Genomic DNA, 7,230 nt, shown 5'->3' with positions numbered 1-7,230 from the left:
GAAAATACTGTGAATTACCAAATAAGTCCATTGAGTGAAACATAAAGTAAAAATGAGTTTAAGAGACAGCTAGACATGTTTATGTAGGCAAAAGGGGTTGGAAGATATGCTGACAACACGAAGAGGTGTGTTGCAATGCACTTGAAGGAGACAGGCCATTGGGCCAACCATCCCTTTTCTATACAGGAATTCCTTACGCTCTCATTAGTGTCTCACACGTGGGCAGCTGCGTTATTAAAATTTGGCCGTAAACTTGAGTCAACAAAAGAGTCTGTTGTCCCCATTTTTTTCTTTCTTTACATATTCAGTACACAAACACATACATGCAAAATTTCAACTTTTGTTCAGGCAAGTATTTTATGTCCAGATGTCAGATTTTTGTGACTCATGGCCAAGGACAAAGGAAGGGCTTTGTGAACAAGCTTGTTCTGATCATGTCCACCTCGGACAAGTACATGTTCATGGCACCTCACTTGCATAAATATAACATTCTAAACTGTCCTTTCAATGGTCACCTTTAGTACTGAGTCAGGCCTGAAGTTTCTATTGCAGAGTTTCTTTGGAGAGAAAATGTTTTAAGGGTTAGAGAAAAAGATCAGTTCTTTTCATTCCTTTATCTTTTCTCATATTTTAAAATATGCCATCAGAGAAGATTTTGGAGAGGATTGGTTAGATGCCAAGAGTTTCACTGACTCTTTTAGTTGTTGCCATTTTACATTTTTTGCCTCAGGAACTGGTTGAGCTTTTGAACCCATTCATATTTAATTCGTATGATGTGGGCATAACCTGCATCTGAATATAAATACCAAACACCTGCATTAGCACTTTACAACTAACAAGCACTTGGATCCCCACTGTCTCATTTGCTCTAAATCACAAATCTATTAGGTTGGCTCTATCATCTTTTACTTATAGGTTAGAAACTGAGGCCCGGCGTAGCTAAGTGACTTGGCCACATTTACTTCCTCCAGTGATAAGTGGCCAAGTTAAAACTGTTGCTGCCTGACCCGGTCTTTATTACAACACACTTGAGAACATACATATGGGAGCAAGTAAATTTCCATTTTTATGTGAGTTTTAAAAATAAAGTTGGGCAAAAAGATAAACAATGAGCTTGTGTCTATTAGGTCCATTTCGAAACACCCCCAATCCATTACACATTAAGAACATATGTATGTATGCTATTTAATTCTTTTAAGAAAATAGTAAAGAGGAAGCTGGGCCTGGTGGCTCATGCCTATAGTCCCAGCACTTTGGGAGGCCAACATGGGCAGACTGCTTGGGCATCATGGGGAAACTTGACCTCTACAAAAAAATACAAAAATTAGCTGGCTGTGGTGGCATGTCCCAATAGACTCAGCTACTCTGGGGGCTAAGATGGGAGGATCACTTGAGCCAGGGGAGTCAAGGCTGCAGTGAACTGTGATGGCACCACTGCACTCCAGCCTGAATGACAGAGTAAGACACTATCTCAAAAAAAAGATGCTTAAGAAAAAAATTATTGTAGTCACTAGTTAATGATTTCTTTATATTTCTGTTATTTTTTGTATTTTGGTTAGAAAAAAATGTACAAATACTAGAGTCATCTAGTCATCCAAATACCCAAGTTATTTATTTATATTTTAAGCATCATACCTTTCATAGCAAAAACTCAAACCTTACCTATAGTATATTTTAATGAGCTGACAATTACTGAAAATAATATTCTCCCAACAAAAGTCAAATTCACATTGAAAAGCTATTAACAGCGCTTGTTGCTAACAGAAGCCTTATTCGATATTTAGTCATGACAGATAGAACTGGGATACAAACATGATAGAGACAGGAGCAGTGGTGGCAGGAAGAGGGGGATGAGGAGTGAGAAAGAGACTGCTGTACTGAGCCTGACATCTAGGAGGATGTCAGGGACCCTAAAACCCAAAAGGAGCAGCCCCAAACCTCCAGTCCCTTCTGACACACTCATTGTGTCTGCTGTGGGGCCCATTTTGCACTCTGGTTTTCTCATGGACTAATTCCCTGGCCTGAATCCCACCCAGTTTGAGATTGCTCCCCTGATAATCTGTCTAGTCCTTGCCAGTCTTCTCCTATCAAGAGTTAAAGGCTGTTCATGAGACCCCCACCCACCCAGCTGACTGGGGTCCTATTCCAACTGAGGGAGGCCCTGCAGCAAGTGACGAGACATTGCCTCATACTGGCAAGAAGGGCTCCCACCCAGCAATGTGAGCTCCTGGGTACTGAGATCAGCCTCTTGAGAGCTTTGTTCACCAAGGCCCTTTAGCTATTATCATTGAAACACTGGCCTTCTCCTTGTAGCTCTGATACTAGGCTTTATTCTCTCGCTCTTCCAGCCTACTGTGAGGTCCCAATACGTCTTTACCCCAGCCTGGAAGGGTTATAACACGTCACAGGTGATTTAAACTAATTTCAGTGGTGGTTGATGGATTTCAAGGACCTGACCTCCTGTGCATTAGGAAGATCTACTCTCGCCTTCACTTTATTTTGTAGCTATCATTTGACTAGATGAGCCTGCCTTCTATACTCCCAACAGCATTCATCATACACAGTCTGTCTTCCCTACTGGCTTGCAATAACCAAGTCTGTCTTGATCACTGTTTTATGCTATTCCCAGCAAGGAGGCCAGCATATAGAAGGGATGAACAAACTCTTGCTGAATAGATAAATATAGGATACACATGTGCAACTGTCAAGCAACCACGAATTTAGGGAAAGTTAGTCCCATCACATACTTGAATTTATTAATTGGCTGATAATACTAATGCATTAGCCAACATGTTTACTTTAACTTCAACATACTCACGCATAGAAGCATATTTTGAAAAACTGTTTAACCAATTTCTAGGGATAGACAAGAAGATTATAAGTATCTTTGCATTCAGGTTGCTTTATAGTATATGCAGAATTTATTTTGCATCTCTGCCCTCTCAAGAGTGAATTAAAGCATAATTATATTAAACAGCTTCTGTGAAGTTGTTCTCCCTTCAAAAGAGTATTTGCTAAATTTGCTTTTCAAAATTCTGAGTAAAGTGAGGCAAAAGCCTTTTACTGGAGGTAGTGTTACTCTCAACAACAGAACTACAAAAAAATATGTTTTTGGGGTACTAACATTATCAGAAAAAAATTCCAGAAAATTACTGTAACAGCCAGACACGGTGGCTCACGCCTGTAATCTCAGTAGAGTACTTTGGGAGGCCAAGATGGGCGGATCACAGGGTTAGGAGTTTGAGACCAGCCTGGCTAACACGGTGAAAACTCGTATCTACTAAAAATACAAAAATTAGCCCAGTGTGGTGGTGGGCACCTGTAATCCCAGCTACTCAGAAGGCTGAGGCAAGAGAATTGCTTGAACCCTGGAGGCGAAGGTTACAGTGAGCTGAGATCGTGCCACTGCACCCCAACCTGGGCAACAGAGTGAGAATCCATCTCAAAATAAATAAATACATAAAAAGAAAATTACTGTAACATATTCCGATAGTCTTATTATGCTTACTTAAAACTAAAAGAATTTTATTAATTTATCACAAAAATGACACTTTTTAAAATGTTGTGTCTATAGGATCCTTGCTGCCCTACTCTCTTATTCCCAAATAAACCCAAGTAGCTTTCCAATTTCACTACTAAACTACTCTCTTGGACAACTCTATTTATAGTTTGATATCTTTGTGCACCCAGGACAAGTAACAAATCAGTTATGAGAAAGAAAAGAAAAAAATAATTCCTTCAGTTTGCTCTCCTAAAACCAAGGCTTCCTTTCTAATAGGTATTCACACCATTTCTCTGAACAAGGAACTGTGTCAGAACTAAATTGAGTCACAGGACTCTAGGTTCAACTTTCACTTCAAAACAGTGGTCCCACATGACTCTGATCCAGTTCTTTCAGCACCCTATTTCCTCACCTGTTGCAGAAGAATAATATTTTCCCTTTATCAGTTTCACGAAGATGCGTCTACATATGAAACATACTTGGGACTTCCAAAACGGGTTTGACCGTTTTTGTCTTACACTATCAAAATCTTAATTTCTTCTTTTTCCAAACTGGGCAAAATAATATCTGCCAACCTTGAGGGTTTATTTTAAGGATTAAGTGAGATCATGCATGTGAAAAAGCTTTGAAATTTGAAAATGTTTCACATGTAAAAGGTATTTTTATTTCAATACTTTTGCAAATGTGTGTCTAAACTAAATGTAAATTATTCAAAAATACAACGAGACAGTTCCAACTTTTGGTTCTCCCATTAATATGAAGTGAGGGAATGCTACAGCCTTCTTGTGGCTGAATGCACTGTCAGTAAAACATGCCTCCATGTGGGGTTCTTTGTTCAGTGATGAAAATTAGTTTGTACCATGATATTCATACTCAGTTCAAAAAGTATTTTTAAGTGTCTACTCTGCCAGATACTTGCTAGGAGTTGGGGATATGTTGATGAAAATGACAATGTCTCTGTCCTTAGGGAAGGTCATAGTCTAGCTAAGGGAAGATATATAAAGGAATGACTGGACACAGAGAGCTAAGCCTGGGGCTACCAGGGGAAGACAGTATTTGAGCTAAGGAGTAAACAGAAATCAGCCACATGAAGGGAGAAGGAAAGAACATTCCAGGTAGAGTAAATAGGGTAGGCAAAGGCCCTAACACTGGAAAAAAAAATGCTTTGTTCATGAAAAAATATAAACAATATTAGAAAAGTTGTATAAGCCATTTGAAGAGTTGTGCGAGGGGAGGTTGAAGAAATGAAAAGGTTTCACCTAAAAGAGCCTCATCCATTAATCTAAGTGAAATAACTCAGGAATGGAAAACCAAATTCCGTGTGTTCTCATTTATAAGTGGGAGCTAAGTTATAAGGGTGCAAAAACATAGAGTGATATAATGGACTTTGGGGACTCAGGGTGGGAGGTTAGGAAGGGAGTGAGGGATAAAAGACTACATACTGGGTACTGTGTATACTGCTCGGGTGACGTGTGCACTTAAATCTCAGAATTGGCCGCTAAATAACTCATCCATGTAACCAAAAACCATCTGTATTCCAAAAACTATTGAAATAAAAACAATTAAAAATAAATTTTATAAAAGCACTATTTCAAGGCTTAAAAAAAGGTGTGGGGGGTGCTCAAATGCTTTGCTAAAGAACCTATAGCTTCTCCAGTTGGCTCTCTGCTTCTCACACCATGCAAATCAAACCCTAGGGACAAGCAGGATTAACATGACCCAGCTTCTTGGATTTTTGATTTTGCCTAACAGTATGGGAGAGAAACAAAGTTGAAGTTGAAGTACTGTTGATTCAAAACAACCTTTGTAAATATTAAAGTTCCCATCCTTGGAGTTACTTTGGGAAAGATGTGAGAAACACAGCAGGTATGAAATAGAAAACCACTGATGGTTTTTTTGTTAGCAGTGGCATGAGCAGATATATGTTTCAGAGCAGTGGTCCCCAACCTTTTTGGCAGCATGGATCAGTTTCATGGAAGACAATGTTTCCACAGATGCATGCGGTTGAGGAGATAGTTTTGGGATGATTCAAGAGCATTACATTTACTGTGCACTTCGTTTCTCTTATTATTACATTGTAATATACAATGAAATAATTATACAACTCACCATGATGTAGAATCAGTGGGAGCCCTGAGCAGGTATTCCTGCAACTAGATGGTCCCATCTGGGGGTGTGGGAGACAGTGACAGATCATCAGGCATTAGATTCTCATAAGGAGCTCACAACCTAGATCCTTCACATGTGCAGTTCACAATAGGGTTCACACTCCTATGAGAATCTAATGTCAAGGCTGATCTGACAGGAGGTGGAGTTCAGGCAGTAATTCGAGCCTTGGGGAACAGGTGTAAATAGATGAAGCTTTGCTTGCCAGCCTCCCACTCACCTCCTGCTGTATGGCCTGGTTCCTCAAGGTCCATGTCCTAGGGGGTTGGGGCCCTTGTTTTAGAAGAATCACTCACTCTGGTGACGGTGTGGAAAACAGATGTGAGGGGGAAAGACTGAAAACAGAGAGGCCAGTTAGGTGGCAGGCACAGCCTTCCAGGAAAGAGATGATGAGTAGCTAAAGCAGGGTAGGGATTACCGGAGGACAGCAACGCTTTAAGAAACAGGCAGAGGTATGCTCATTAGCCATATGGAGTGCTTGAATGTGGAGGTAAAGGAAAAGAGAGGAGTCACAGATAAACCCAGAGTTGGGGCTTGGAAGACTGGCTAGACTCTGGTGCCACTGAACAAGTTGGAGTATGTGGGAGGCAGTAAAAAGTTAGAACAAGATTATGACTTCAGCTTTGAAAATGTAAGTTTCTACATGCCGTGGAACTCCAGGTGAAGATGCTCAGAATGTATTCTGATATTCTTCTCTCATTCTCCTAGTGAAAACTCACAAGCATTTGCAAGGTGGTCAGAATTAGACAGGTACTTTGCTCTTTTTCTTTTCAACTTGCAGTGGCCATCTCCAGAGTTCATACATGACCTGGACTCAGATCCTTCACTGTTTTCTCTGATGTCTGTCAACCCACGACAAGCAGTAACTACCTGGGTGTGGTTTTCTCAGAGAAGTCTTGACCCACTAGGTCTCTATTGTCCCCTGGATTTTAAGCTTTTCAATAGCAACACTATGTGTCACTGACAATATAGACTGCTCATAAATAAGTAACCCAAAAGAAAATTCATTATCATATCATATATCAATCCCTTAGCCTCCTGAGTCCCTGTTTTTGAACTTTATTTTTCCTCTAACAATATCTTTATTAATTCAAATCTAGCTCCTGGTCTCCCAATTGTAATAAAACAGACAAGGGATCTCAGGTGGAGAGTAAGCATCAGAAACAGATGAAGTCACAAGACAAAAATCTTATGTCCCTATTTTCCTGTTTTCATGCAAATGTCCCAGTAATTAAATCAGGAAAAAATGTAGCAAAAACATATCAGCCAAATGGTTTTAAAATTTCAAAAGAAGCTGTAAATATGGTCCTTTTTAGAAGATCAGGTTCTAACTAGAGTATGAGAAAGGGTAGCATTTGTTCTGATGAAGCAGTTTTTAAATTCTTGTCAGTGATTTGAAAAGAGATAACTGATGTATGTTGAAGAAGCCTGCGAGATTTTTAAATAGTTCGGACGCTATGGGGAGCATTTTTTTTTTTTCCTTAAAGCAATGTACTCAGAAGTGTTGGCAAGATTTTATTTGAACGTAGCAGTGCTTATGTGAGGAAGTTATTTTGAATTAC

The sequence above is a fragment of the Sapajus apella genome, unplaced genomic scaffold, assembly GCF_009761245.1.
Source record: "Sapajus apella isolate SASKATOON/1434 unplaced genomic scaffold, GSC_monkey_1.0 scaffold18, whole genome shotgun sequence".
Taxonomy (NCBI): domain Eukaryota; kingdom Metazoa; phylum Chordata; class Mammalia; order Primates; family Cebidae; genus Sapajus; species Sapajus apella.
Note: the sequence above shows the minus strand (reverse complement) of the source record.